The sequence below is a fragment of the Lygodium microphyllum genome, chromosome 1, assembly GCF_053477565.2.
Source record: "Lygodium microphyllum isolate KBCC chromosome 1, Lygodium_microphyllum_v1.1.10, whole genome shotgun sequence".
NCBI lineage: Eukaryota > Viridiplantae > Streptophyta > Polypodiopsida > Schizaeales > Lygodiaceae > Lygodium > Lygodium microphyllum.
Window position 1 is genome coordinate 95134041 of NC_141135.1, and position 15626 is coordinate 95149666.

Sequence of the window (15626 nt, forward strand, 5' to 3'; positions counted from 1 at the left end):
AAACAAATGAGTCCATACACCTGTTCACAATGGGCCGGCAACACAAAGGTGTCGCGCAAATCCGTCCATTTTTTTCGGAATCTATTTCGAGAAATCCATATGAACCTCGTCGAACTGTTGCTCCAGCTCCTCCGAGTACCACTTTGAACCACTGCACATCGAATAGTATCATGGAGAAGCTATGGTAATCCACCGTAACAATACTTTGCAAGTTTCCAAAATACTCCATCTCATCCACAACCGTATTTGGATCCGTTGCTCATCACTGGCTCTCTTGTTCGAACCTTGCCATGATACCACAGTCCATTGTGGAGCGCATTTTGTCAATACGCTCCACACGAAAATGCCGTCCTTGCGACCACGCTGCACTATATATTTTGTATTGTATATTGAAACACTCAAATTAGATGTCGTATATAAAATTTAGATACGACAGATTCTAAACCCCTCATCACCTTTGGACTACATCCCCTCGAGAATTCCCACTCCTCCATTGAGACCTCTGTCCCTTCGCGAGACGCTGCGGTCAAAGCTCCATGCAACCATCGCATTGACATGAACCACGACATCTCCTCCATGCCTTCGAGATATTGAATTGGTCGATGACGCGTAGTACGTCAAAATTCAGCTCGCGCTTCCTCTTGATCTTGCCTAGCGATCTGGTACTTGGCGAGCCATGTCTCCATAGAGGCATGGTGCAACATATAACAAAAGCGATTCACCTTCTTCTCCATTGAGCATCCATTCTTTTTTCTACCCCATTTCCACGTTGTCGCACAAAGCCTTTCGGGGTTTTCATGAAGCGCTCCAAGAAGAACATCCATTGCGTATGGATAGGTTCAGCAATCTCCACTTCATCTACAAGATGCACAAGAAGGTGGATTTGTATCGTGAGTATGCTGGTGGGCAGGTATTTCTCAAAGAGATAGAACGTCTCCACTGCTCCCTACCTCGCGGATTCAATAGAGGACATCTTAATCTCCTTCTATGAGATCCATTGCACCAAAGTCCACAACCTGTAAATGGCCCCGCGTATTTCTGGAGTAAGACATCGTGCGATCGCGATCGGTAGTACAAACTGCCACAAATGAGAAAGCATTATGAATAATGGCTACACTCCAAATAGCAAAATGCGCACGCCAATTACAATCCATTCGTAGTACAAACCTGACATATCTTATGCTAGTCATGGGATTTTAGCCCTGATAATTGGTCGTCTTTAAAAAATGCGGACCTAAGAGATCGCATCACACCTGTCGAAGTGCGGATAGACTTGATTAATTGCTTCACAATGCGCTCTTCTTTAGTGGATAAAACCCAAGGAGCATGAGGAAGCTGCATGCGACCATCAGTACTCGACTGCGGCCAAAGCGCCTCCATCTTACCTACCTCCTTCAAATCCATTTGTGCCCCTATAGTGTCTCTCTTTCATGTGATGTGGTCCCATAACAAGATGCCCATATTCTTGAAAATATTCATGGGAGCCAACAAGTGATTGACCTGTAAGTGGGTCCAATATGGCAACTTGTAGAAAACTCAGAACTGCCACATTTCGTTTGGATGTGATTCCACGTGGACCATTTTCAGCTTATACCAGCTTGTGGCATTCATACGTGTTGGAGGTCGTCCAAGGAAATCTTCCCTGAGTTCATGATCCTCTGGCAAGAAAGTAGAGTATTCTTGATATACCATCTTCTTCATGGTTCGTGACCTTCGGGAGTCTAACTGTGGCCCGCACAATGGACATGCATGATAACCTGAGGTAACCAAACTTGTTCCAACACCACGACCCAGTGAATACTTGCTTGAACGAGATAAAATATAGATATTACCAACGAGAACAAAGGCTTGCTCACTTGAGCACTCTTCGAATCCCGAAAAGTCATGCATCGTCCATATGAGAATGGCTCGAATATTGGCTCACCGCCGACCATCGCACCTGCTCATATCTTGCACAGTGACCCCCTCCTCCCACAAAATCTTAAGCTCATCGACTAATGGACGAAGATATACATCTATATTTTTGACTTTGTAGCGGCCGGGAACAAGTAAGCTAAGGATGAGATGTCCTTTCTTCGTAGAAAGCCATGGAGGGATATTGTAGTTGACAAGGACTATAGGGCACACACTGTAAGAAGTTGAGTGCAGACTGAATGGATTCATGCCATCCATTGCAAGACCGAGCCGAAGATTCCTTGGCTCTCGGGCAAAGCCTGGGAAGGTAGAGTCAATGTGGCTCCATGCGTGTGAATTTGCTGATATTCGTTGAACTCCATCTGTGGACCTATTCTGTGCATGTCACGTTGTCAAGCTCGCCATGCCAGACGTACGAAACATGTGGTTTATGTGGGGGATAAGCAAAAAGTGTTTGAAAACTTTTTGAGGGATGGTTTGCCCTTGCAAGTCCTGTCGATACATGTAAGCACCACACTTTGGACATGTATCCATAGTCTTGTATTCTCCTCGAAACAGTATGCAATCGTTGATACATGCATGGATGTTATTATAATCCATGCCAAGCTTTCGTAAAACATATCGTGTATCATCACGAGACTCAGGCATGGTATTTGCAGGTGGTAATATACGATATTTCAATAACCTAAAAAAAAGCATAAAACACCTTGAAAAAGCACAAATGTTTGTAATAATAGCATCGAAAAAAAAAATCAATGAAGCGTATGTACAAGGTACCTGAACAACTTGGTCACACTCGTATCGCTCCACTCGTATTTTGCTTGCACACTTAAGAGTGCAAGCAGTGTCTTCAGCTGAGATACTCGGCACCCATTATATAATGGTGTGGATGCTTCCTCTCTAAGCAGATTAGAAGTCTCGACATCCATGGGAATCAATGCATCGATCATTGTCTCCATCTCAAGCTCCAAGATTGTAGGTAGGTCTGGAAGGTTGCCTGTCTCCTCTGGCATTGACAGTATAGATTGGCCTTGCAAGTGGTGGATTGGCTCCTGCATCCATCCATCGCACGCCCACGTACTCTTCTAATTGGCCAAAAAGGGTGCACTCCTCCTTGGGACGAGACATCACCTCCCTGGATAGAAAATTTGCTAGCGAGACCCAATCTTATTGTATATGGTATTCAATTAGCTTGCGAGTACAATGCATGATTGATATTAACTTCAAATTACCGTTTACTGAAAATTTGCAATCGCCTGATCAATGATCTTAGATTGAAACTCGCCAAATCATCGTACGTGTTCTATAGACAATCGGCATTTTCGTCTAATTGCCAGCTTGCATTGAGAGCAAGGACATGGGACATGCTGATTAACATACGCCTTGCGATCTTGAACAACATGACCTTCTTCGTTTTCCATTTTGTTTATGTTACAACAAACAATTTGTTTTTGTTATCATTCTTTTATTTTCTTAGATTGTTATCCTCTCCTTCCATCTCTATCTTTTTCTCTCTCCTCTCTCCTCTCCCTATCTCATTTTTTTCTCTCTCCTCTCCCTCTCTCATTTCCCTTTCTCTCTTTCTCCCCCTCTCTCATTTCCTCTCCCTCCCTCACCCTAACCCTCTCTTTCTCTCTTTCCCTATTAGATTTAATGATTTTTCTATTTTTCTATTTTTCTCTCTCCTCTCTCTCTCATTCCCTTTTCTATGTCCTCTCCCTCTCTCATTTCCATTTCTCTCTTTCTCCCCCTCTCTCATTTCCTCTCCCTCCCTCTCCCTCCCTCACCCTAACCCTCTCTTTCTCTCTTTTCCTATTAGGTTTAATGATTTTTTTCTCTTTTTCTCTCTCCTCTCTCTCTCATTCCTTTTTCTCTCTCCTCTCCCTCTCTCATTTCCGTTTCTCTCTTTCTCTCCCTCTCTCATTTCCTGTCCCTCCCTCACCCTGACTCTCTCTTTCTGATCTCTTTCTCTATTAGATTTAGTGATTTTTTTCTCTTTTTCTCTCTTCTCTCCCTCTCTCATTTCTCTTTCTTTGTTTCTCTCCTTCTCTCATTTCCTCTCCCTCCCTCACCCTGACCCTCTGTTTCTCTCTTTTCCCATTAGGTTTAATGATCTTTCTCTCTTTTTCTCTCTCCTCTCTCTCTCATTCCTTTTTCTCTCTCCTCTCCCTCTCTCATTTCCTTTTCTCTCTTCCTCTCCCTCTCTCATTTCCTCTCCCTCCCTCGCCCTCACCCTCTCTTTCTCTTTTTCCCTATTAGGTTTAATGATTTTTCTCTCTTTTTCTCTCTTCTCTCTCTCTCTCATTTTTTTCTCCCTCCTCTCCCTCTCTCATTTACCTTTCTCTCTTTCTCTCCCTCTCTCATTTCCTGTCCCTCCCTCACCCTAACCCTCTTTTTTTCTCTTTCTTCATTAGATTTAATAATTTTTTTCTCTTTTTCTCTCTCCTCTCCCTCTCTCATTTCCCTTTCTTTCTTTCTCTCCCTCTCTCATTTCCTCTCCCTCCCTCACCCTGACTCTCTCTTTCTCTATTTTTCCATTAGGTTTAATGATTTTTCTCTCTTTTTCTCTCTCCTCTCTCTCTCTCATTTCTTTTTCTCTCTCCTCTCCCTCTCTCATTTCCTTTTCTCTCTTTCTCTCCCTCTCATTTCCTCTCCCTCCCTCGCTCTCACCCTCACCCACACCCTCTCTTTCTCTCTTTGCCTTCCTCTCTCTCATTTCCTTTTCTCTCTTCCTCTCCCTCTCTCATTTCCTCTCCCTCCCTCGCCCTCACCCTCACCCTCACCCACACCCTCTCTTTCTCTCTTCACCTATTATGTTTAACATCTTATTTCTTTTTCTCTCTCCTCTCATTCTCCCTTTTCTCTCTCCTCTCCCTCTCTCATTTCCTTTTTCTCTCTTCCTCTCATTCTCTCATTTCTTCTCCCTCCCTCTCCCTCTCTCATTTCCCTATTATGTTTTTGTCTCCCCCCCTCTCCCTCTCCCTCTCTCATTCCCTCTCTCTCTCCCTCCCTCTCCCTCTCTCATTTCCTCCCCCTCCCTCTCCTATTTCCTCCCTCTCCCTCTCCCTCTCCCTCATTTCTTCTCCCTCTCTCATTATATATAAATTATAAAAAAAATAAATAAAAAAGAGAGAGAATACACTCTCTCTTCCTCTCTTTCTCTCATTTCATCCCCCTCCCTTTTCCATTTCCTCCCCCCCCCCTCTCTCTCTCTCTCTCTCTCTCTCTCTCTCTCATTTCTTCTCCCTCTCTTAATATATATATACAAATCATATAAGCAAAAGTAAAAGAGAGAGAGAATGCACTCTCCCTCCCTCTCCCTCTCTCATTTCCTCCCCATCCCTCTCCCTCTCCCTCTCTTTCTCTCCCTCTCTCATTTCCTCCCCCCTCCCCCTCCCTCTCTTTCTCTTTCTCTTTCTCTCTACCTCTCTCATTCCCTCTCCCTCTCCCTCTCTCATTTCCTCTCTCTCTTCCTCCCTCTCCCTCTCTTTAATTTCCCTCTCTTTCTCCCTCTCCCTCTCCCTCTCCCTCTCCCTCATTTCTTCTCCCTCTCTCATTATATACAAATTATACAAAAAATAAATAAAAAAGAGAGAGAATACACTCTCCCTCCCTCTCGTTCTCTCATTTCATCCCCCTCCCTCTTCGATTTCCTCCCTCTCCCTCCCTCTCCCTCTCTTTCTCTCCCTCTCCCTCCCTCCCTTCCCCTCCCTCTCCCATTTCCTCCCTCTCCCTCTCCCTCTCCCTCTCTTTCTCTCTCTTTTCCTCTCCCTCTCTCAATATATATACACAAATCATATAAGAAAAATTAAAAGAGAGAGAGAATGCACTCTCCCTCCCTCTCCCTCTCTCATTTCCTCCCCATCCCTCTCCCTCTCCCTCTCCCTCTCCCTCTCCCTCTCCCTCTCCCTCTCTTTCTCTTTCTCTTCCTCTCTCATTTCCTCCCCCTCCCTCTCCCTCTCTTTCTCTTTCTCTTTCTCTCCCCCTCTCTTTCTCTTTTTCTCCCTCCCTCTCCCTCTCCCTCTCCCTCTCCCTCTCCCTCTCCCTCATTTCCTCTCCTAAACAAGCAAAAGAAGGAGAGAATTAAACCCTAAACAAGCAAAAGAAGGAGAGAATGGACTCACCGATGAGATATGGCGAGGGTTTGGCAGCTCCTCTTCACGATGAAGGCTCCTCCTCTCCTTCGCGAACGGCGACGGTGGCGGTGGCAAGCCTTCTTCCTCTCTCTCTCTTTCACCCTCTATGCAAGACGGTCGCTCTCTCTCTCGCTCTCCCTCTTGAAATGTCTCACAAAAATGCGCGAAATGAAATGCGCTTGGGTTTCGACCGTGTTTTTTTCCCTGTGGGGACGTCGCTATTCCTGCATCGCTACCCGTCATCGCTATACCTCTCTTTCCTTGTAGTGACGAGCCTTCTAAGTGTATAAGTACAGATCCATATCACTGTGAGAATATTCCCATGAATGCAAGGCATCAAACTTGTGGTACCATTCCCTAGGTGCCTGCTTAAGGCTATAAAGGCTCTCTCTCAATATGCATGCTAGGTGGTCCTTGCCAAGTTTTTTTAACAAAGCCCTTAGGCTGCTCCATGCAAATCTTATTATGTAAGTCCCCATGAAGAAAAGATATCTTAACATCCATTTGATAAAGATCCAAGTCAAGCTGAGCAACCAAAGCCAGTACCAAGCATAGGGTAGTCATCTTTATAACAAAAGAAAAGACTTCATCAAAGTTTACACCATATTTCTTCTTGAAACCCTTAGCTACCAATCTGGCCTTGTATGTCGACTTGGAGCATCTAGGGGTACTTTTCAACTTGTACACCCACTTGCATGGAAAATCACATTTGCCACCAGACAAAGGAACTAAATCCCATATATGATTTTTTTTGTAGTGAGTCATACTCTTACTGCTTAACATGATCCATAGAGGGCTCAAACCATGTAGGCTGTTGTCTATCTCTAGTAGAGTACCTCAAGTCACCTCAAGTCACACTGTGGGGCATCTTGTGGAGCATGAGAGACCTAGGCCATTGGAGCATCAGCCACACTGCTGCTATAAGCTTTCTAGTTGGCTATATAGTAGCGAGAGGCTCCTCCTAAAATATCACCCTATGTACCTCAATGATATGCTCAAGCTAATTATGCATTTTATCCTCATGGAAGACATCATCATGGTTGCAAATCACCTTCCGAGCCTGTGGATCCCATAAGTGATAACCCATCTCATTCGCATCTCCACAACCAAGAAAGATGCATTTTCTAGACTTAGGATCTAACTTATTGCACTTATCCTTGGGAACATGGCAAAAAGCCTCACAACCAAAAATGTGCAAATGAGTATATGAGGGAGGTTTTCTAGACCATACCTCCTCTACAACCTAATAGTCAAGAGCAGTGCATAGGGACCGATTAATCAAGTGTACAGTAGTAGTAACTACCTTAGACCCAAAATGTTGTGGTAAACTGTATGGCTAAGCATACTGTAGACTTGCTCCAAAATTGTCCTATTCATGTGCTCAACCATACCATTCTAGGGTCGGGTATACGAGGCGGTCAACTAATGCTTATTCATGTGCTCAACCATACCATTCTAGGGTCGGGTATACGAGGCGGTCAACTAATGCTTAATATCCCTCTCATTACAAAACTACTCAAAGGCTTTAGAGACATACTCACCCCCATTATCTGACCTTATGTATTTCAGCCTATACTAGAATTGGTTTTCAACCAAAGTAAGCCAGCGCTGAGATGTAGCTAAGAATTCCAAATTCTGCTTTATAGGATATGCCCAAATCTTATGTGTATAGTCATAAATGAAGGTAACAAAATATCTTGTGCCACCTAACGACTTGTAGGGCATGGGACCACATATATCCAAATGAATGAGAGCCAATGGCTCACCCATACGTGTCATACTAGACTTTTACATGTTTGCCTGCCATATAAACCATTATTACAAGACACAAAGCACTTATAGTCAAGGGGTAGAAGATACTACAAACAAGTAAGCATTTTCGTTCCTTTCAAGGACATATGCCTAAGGCGATGATGCCATAGAGATATATGGGAAATTGCATCCATTGCTAAAATATGGTCAATTGACCTAGATACAAGCAAGAGGTAGAGAGTATTGGACTTAGCACCACGTGCAATGACAAGATTCCCATGGATAATCTTCCATTAGAAATCACCAAAAGAAACAACATAGGCTACATCATCCAAAGTACCAGCAAAGATAAGGCTCTCTGTGAGAGGCAGTAGATGACACATATCATGAAGAGTAAACATGTAACCTGAATTAAATTGCACCTAGACATCACCAATACCAACTATCTCCAATGCCAGGTCCTTACCCAAAGGGACAGATCCAATCACACTACGATAGGAGTGAAACCACTCTTTGTGAGGTGTCACATGAAAGAAAGCCTTTGAATCTATCAGCCAACACTGAGTATACCCTAACAAAGCATCAATTATCTATAAAGTATCAAGAGAAGAAGTTGCAAGGATGAAATTATTATCAGAATCAATTTGCATAAACATTAATCTCTTCAATCTTAACACCTAACTTTCTAGGGACAATGTTGCGATTATCATTTTTTTCATGTACTTTACCCTTGCCCTTTTCCTCGCACTTGTCTTTGTGCATTTTATGGCATTGTGACTGAATATGTCTTGCTTCCCATAGTAATGACAAGTCAATGAGGAATGATGGCCATGAAACTTACTATGAGACTATCCATGTGACTAAGAGCAAGACTATTGAGAGTCTCTCCCACGGTGGGCATTATTGCTCCTACCATTATTGCCTCTAACTGTAAAAGCATGAGAGGTATGAGAAGCATCGATATTATTTTTGTTAACCTCTTCAATCAAGAGTGTATCTTCTATATCCTGCAATTATACCCCATCAATAGGCATATTGGCCCACATAGCAGTATGAAATGTATCCCATGATTTAGGCAATGTAACTAAGAAGAGCAAGGGAAGAAGAGGCAAATTAAATCCCCTGCGAAGACAAATGACTGATAATGGAATGAAAATAATTTAAGTGAACTGACATTGAAGTGCCCTCCTTCATGTGCGAAGGTCCATGAGTTGCTTCAACCAATACATCTGAGAAGTGGGGCTTTACTAGTCATAGATATTGCAAATCTTTTTCCATAAGTCCCATGCAGACTACCCATCAGAGACCATTATAGAAGACCTACTTAGAGAGGGATAATATGATAGTGAACTTATTTAGGTCATTTAATTCAGCCCAATCTTCTACATCAATAAGTTTGGGCTTGATACCCTTATGTTTTAAATGCCTAACTGCATTTTTTCACTAAAACTTGCCAAATTTGGGTAATCTAGTAACTTAGTTAGTACCATCCATCTTGTCAACATTAAAGATAGCACTATCACTCAAGCCACTAGTCATAATGAAGACAACCAAGTGCACAAACTGCCAAAGTAGGCTATTGTAATTACTGCAAACAACCCTAAAACCACTGGTAAATCAAGCTGAAAAACAAGGGTACTAACCATGTAATGAACTATCCACAAACTCAATGCAAAGAACTATCAAATGGAGGTGACTGCTTGCATAAACAGTGCAGGAAATTGCAATTATAGCATTGCTAAAAATGAAGTATAATAGTAAGAAATTGCAACTGCCAAGGAGTAGCTCCAACTAGCAATCAGTGAATATATGATTGGTACCAAGAATTTTCAAAGAATCAGTGTATCTGACTCAGATACATCCCACAAGCATAACCATCATGCATAGAGTGGGTCTCAGTAGGGGTAATAGAAAAGACCAACTAAAGGCACAACGGATTGAGCAATGTAACAGATACTCAATACATATCCAACCAAGATGTATACATCATTGACAGCATTGTGAAAAAGATAGGTGTTGGCCCAAGAGAAATGTTATATCAGCCCACTAAGCATCAATTGTATGCATAAAGCATGTATATGTCACCAAGTCCCACAGTCTCAATGGAAGACCCTCAAGTTCCAATTGCATGACCAAATGCTCAATGTAATATCCAAGTGTCAGTAATGGATCCTATTAGAACAAAAGTCGAATGCCAAACAAGCAAAAAAATCTCAAAACATCTTGTGGAAGGCATCCATACATCCAAGATCCAAGTAGCATATATTCAAGAGCACCTGGTCCAAGTAACTTACAAAGCTATTACTAGAGTATCAAACAACCATACATAAAAGTGAATGATAGCTAATGTCAAGATTCAAAGCTCAAATCTCAATTGAAAAGCAATTCAGAAGCATAACCAAGCATGTAAGTACAATGGTATATCCCAATGTAGCATCCAAAATGCTTGGGAAGCATACAAGAATAGGCATACAAGATCTCTGATAAAATAGTATGTTGCCCAATTATTCCAACGATGAAACAACCTTTGTAAATTGATCCAAATGAACTCACCAAGAAGTATCCCAAGCATCAAGCTAACATACAAGCATCCATATTAAGCCTCGGGAGCATCAAATAGGTAGAGATAAGCTCAATACTTGTTATCCATAGGCGCTATACAACACACCGCTATGAATACATAGTCAAGTACTAAAATAGGAAGACTCAAATCCAACTCCAAGAGCTAGTAACGAATGCTCGGGTGCCAAAGGGTGAATTCCCAAAGATTAGCCAAGGAGTAGAGGTTGAACGGGAGGTGCGAAAAGTACCAAATGAGGCAAAAATAGGGGCAGGGAGGACAACATGCACAAACATGTTGCCTACAACCCCTCTTGCTATAGCTATTGCTGCTCACAATGGAGCCCAAGGTAATGATTACTGGGGAGAGAAGGCTTGAAGTAAGCCTCAACAAGTCTTCTATCACCAGAAGAAGAAGAGCACTAAAACATATCTCTCCAAGCTGAGCCATGGCTACCATTACAACTATGAATTGACGCTTTTATCCACAAGTTAACAAGTTGAGATTCTCAATGTCGATGCAATGGCTTTGATACCAATTAAAGTGAGTGAGCCCTAAAGTGGAAGCACGGAGTGGAAGCAAGAGCTATGGTGGAAGGAGCACGAGCAAGAGAGAGAGACACACACAATGTGGGAACTCCAACGGTCACAATGTGTGACTAGCCTTCCCTTTATTCAAATGTCATTGAAAGAATAAAGAATGAAGTGACATTGATGGGCACTGCCACTTGCAGTGTATAGGTGTGTAGGTATGCAGATACTATCAATGTAACTAATACATGGGCAGTTAGGCACATGCGCATTTACCTCCAATAGCAAGTACTATCTTTAAAATTGGCTTGCAAATCTAGAACTTATTCAAATATGGATGGGTCTAGCAATAGGTTTCAAAAATGACTTCCATGAATGATGAAGTGGACATGAAATAGGTGAGAAGTGTAGTAGACTGAGTGAATTGGTGAATATGGAATTAATACTAATAAGCTAGAACTAATTTTGCTAAAGAATAAGTCAAAGGATAGCTTTAGGAAGATCAAAGGTCTCACTAGGACTATAGGTTGTAAGCATCACCATAGCAAGGGTCGCCATCTTAATTGTCTACATGATTGTCTTTTTTTTTCTTCTTCTTCAATGATTTCTTGGGTGTGTAGTGTGATGCTTGGAAGACCATCAAATTTAAAAGAGAAGCCTATATAAACAAGTGGTGGGTTTACTTCAACGTAGCCATATCTATTAGAGCAACATGTATGAATTCATATGCTTTTGAAAGGATATGAAGCATTAGTTCATGGACTAGTTATAAATTAAAAAATTGCAGGTTTGATCAGATATATAGAGCTTTGAGTTGTATATAGAGTAGTTGGTTTGTATATGTTTGAAACATGGAATTTATATTAGACTATGGAAAATCAATTAGTGAGCTACTAGGCCATCTAACTGTAGATGGAATGGAAGAGGATTGGAAAATTTTTGTTGAAAATTGCAATTTTGTAGAAACTATTTTGGTGGTTGAGTTAACAGTGATCTTTTGGGAAAATCTCAGCCATGTTTGGGGCAAGTGATGAGGAATGAGTTAGAAGATACATCCCACCTAATGTGACTACTGAAGTTTTGAGAGGCTTCAACCTATTATTTGGAAGGTAGGCAATAAAACAAGCAGCCAGTGGCATAGTATGTGAAAGTAATCAGTAGTGCTCTAGAACCAACATCAGTACCACATAACCCAATTCAAGGTTACAAATCAGAAGAAGGTAATCAAGTGTGGTAGCAAGGCTATTGGGCTGTAAGGGTGTGGCAGTGATGAAGCTGGGGATGCAAGACCAACATAGAGGTTAGGAAGGATCAAGGAGGCATCAAGACTATTAGCACCACCACTCCAATGCATCAATGGCAGCTTGTAAAATGAATATCAAGAGCAACCATGTTGGAGTTTCATTACAATGATCACACACAAGGACGAGTCCTCTCTTTAGCAACAACATAAATTACTACTTCTACTCATTGAGTTGTCTAATGATTACACATTTAGAACTAGTCATTGGTCTACTGTAGATATTGGAAAGAACTTATTTCTTCAGCACAAGTAATCATTGTTTCTTTAAGAGACTACATGAACAATTGTAGATTAGAGTGGTAGTTAGTGAAGAGCAAACAGGGACATATTTTGCATGTGAAGCATCATTATCAATATTTTTTGTAAGAAGATCCTAATAACCAAAGTAGTTTTGAGGATATATATATATAACGTGTATGAAGTAAGCATCATTACTCACTATGCTTGGGATGAGCATTGCATACAGAATGTTTTCCCTTTTGTGTTGCTTCTGCACATATTGCTAGGTTTTCATGCAATCAAAATGTCAGTCAATAGTTAATGAAGATGGAATTATACTTTTTATGGTAATTTTTAGCTTTCAAGAATTGTTCCTACATATCATACACATCCAAATGTTTGGTTTCTCTTTTTTGCTTCCACAAATGATATGGTTGATTGCTTTTCATTGATAGCAAATGTTCTATATTCAGATTATGGGCTTTTTCTTACAATGCTATGTCATGGTTGGTTTTATGAATAGGCTAGAACAAGAAGAACAATGTTAAGTAAAAAAACTTTCTTTTTTGTATTCCATTAGAACTTTTATTGAGTAGCTTTATCTAGTTAATTGAGATATGTTAATGTTATTGACAATAGGTTGCGACTATGATAGCTACTAAAGTGACAAGTACATTGCTATGGAGGCATGTGTGTTTCATTAGCATCCATTGTAATCCATTGCAAAATGTGTGGTTTTGCTTCTTCTTGTTTCCAAATTGATTTGCTTTATTTCTCAAATTTAATAGTTGATGTTTTTTATATTCAAAATTTAGGATTTTTCTTGCAATGGTCCATCATGGCTGGTGCAATAAACATGCTACAATAAGAAGGACAATGTCAGATAAATTAAGCTTCCTTATTTGTAGGCTATTCAAACTTTTATTAGGTTTCTTTTATTAGTTAATTGATATACATTGATCCTATCAAAAAAAGGATATGGCAATGATAACTATTGAAGTGACAATATGGCAAACAATAGAATGCAATAATGATAATTGTTGAAGTGACAATAAGTAGGTTGCCCTAGGTGCATATGTGTTTCATTGGTACTGGTTGTAAGTGATAAGTTGTAGGTCATAATCACATGCCTTTGTACAAAGCAATCTCATTTGATCCATATTGCAGGCAATTCATTCTCCAAGTTGAATTTAAATCTATATTTCACACATGATAATTGATGGGGTGGGACTATTGTGAAGTTGGTTTGATCTTTCTTTCTTAAGTTGGTGGATTTACTTCCAATGTTGGCACTTCCACATTTAGTTACACTTGCTTATGAAATCTTGGCAACATGGGAGCATCTTGAAAGGGAGAAGAAATACATATTTAGACTGCTCGAGAAGGTATATTGGGAACTATTGTTATTCTTGGCAATGTATTGGTAGCTATGCATGCCACAATATTTGATAAGCTTCCAAGGTGTAGGTCCCCTTTAGTGCACAAAATGTTGGATAAGCCTTGCATAGTCATGGTCAAGAAATGTTGAGTTGCTTTGGGTGGATGGTATGCAATGACTTCTCTTTCGACATAATGACATTTTTCTTGTAGTAGAGCTAAGGAGGCCAACTGATGCAAGGAGGCATATTCCACGGTGGATTTCGTGAGGTTTTACGATGGATTTTGTAAAATTATATTTATTTGTCGGGGCTCGTACACAAGGTGGATTTCTTGTGCAAAAAGTTGATGGGGGTGCCTGTCCTTTTCGAGTGTCATGTTAATTTAATGTACAAGTGGGTGATTCCATAGCGGGTGATTTCGCAAAATACATATTTAAATTAATGGACATTTATGAGTTTAGAGTGCGCACTTGTATTAAATTAAGATTAAGACAGAGTTTCAACCTATTTTTTTAATTTGTAGCTGAAGATTGTTAGGTATTCACTTTTGTCGATTTAATTTTATTATTTTCTAACAGTTGTGAATGCTTCAGTTGATGTGTAGAGCAAGCGGTGGTGGTGCTGGGAAGCACTAGACGATAGCGTGTATTCAAGTTATTTAGAAGAAATTATCATTTTTAATGGGTGCACGTCTTAGGCGTGGTGCCAATATTTATTTTGACGCGCTTATTTATTGAAGCGCTTGACATATACTTATTATTTTGTATGCACATGGGTGCATGATTTAAATATTCATTATTGGTCATTGTATTTGGGCACTACTCGACTCTTGGGGCGCCCAACCGCTTTATTCTTTATTTGGACAAAAGCAAGCACAAAAGCTAAAGCATGCTAATTGTAAATTTGGGCTATTTTTGAGCTTGGAGATGAATAAAATATTAAATACATGCTTTGTGGAGCGCTCATACAATGCATGGGGGAGATTGTACCCAATTAGTTTTTTGCTTCATGTCATGCAAGTCTATTCTCTTGGATTTTGATAAAAAAGTAGAGTTCTTTATTCTTGGGGACCTTCCGACGCTTGCTACGTATGCATATGGCATTCGATTTATGCACCAATGGTATCAGAGCAAAGCTGAGATCAAGGGCTTTCAATCGCTTATCATCTCGCGTGAAGGCGAAGCTCCTCGAATGATCGAGCTTTACAGTCAGTATTGTGACAATCCGTCAATACCAGCGTGTTCGTGGCAGTGAAGAACCCCCTGCTGTGCTATCAGAAGGACCACTCCTTTGTTGATGGAGGACCACTTGGGAAGCTCCCTTATCAACACGTTTTTTTAAATTAGTTAGCAAAGAAAAGAAGCTTCATTAAGTTTAATATTGATTAAGCTTAAAAAGCTTAAAAGAAAGCTTAAGCTCAAAAGTTTAATCAATTACGGTGGCAACACGCACTCACGGTCGTCGATGTCAGCTACCAGGACGATATGCCGCTATCCTCAAAATGATTGATTAAAATCATTAAGTTTTTAAGCTTAAAGTTTCTAAGATTTTCTAAAGCTTAAATATTCCACTCTTCAATCTCTCCCATAACATTAATTCACAATGGTTAATCCGGAATTAGTTTTCGACCTCCCTGCAAGCCCCTGTTCACACCTATGTTGTAACAGAGACGAATTTCAGCAAAGTAGAGAATCACACAGAGACTATACGGAAGACGTATCCGCTTGGAAGAAGGCCGATATCAATTTCCGTACCGCGAAGGAGAAATATTGCTAAAAAGCCATTTAAAAAAAATACAAGGATTGTAAACCCGATCTTGAGCTACGCTTATCC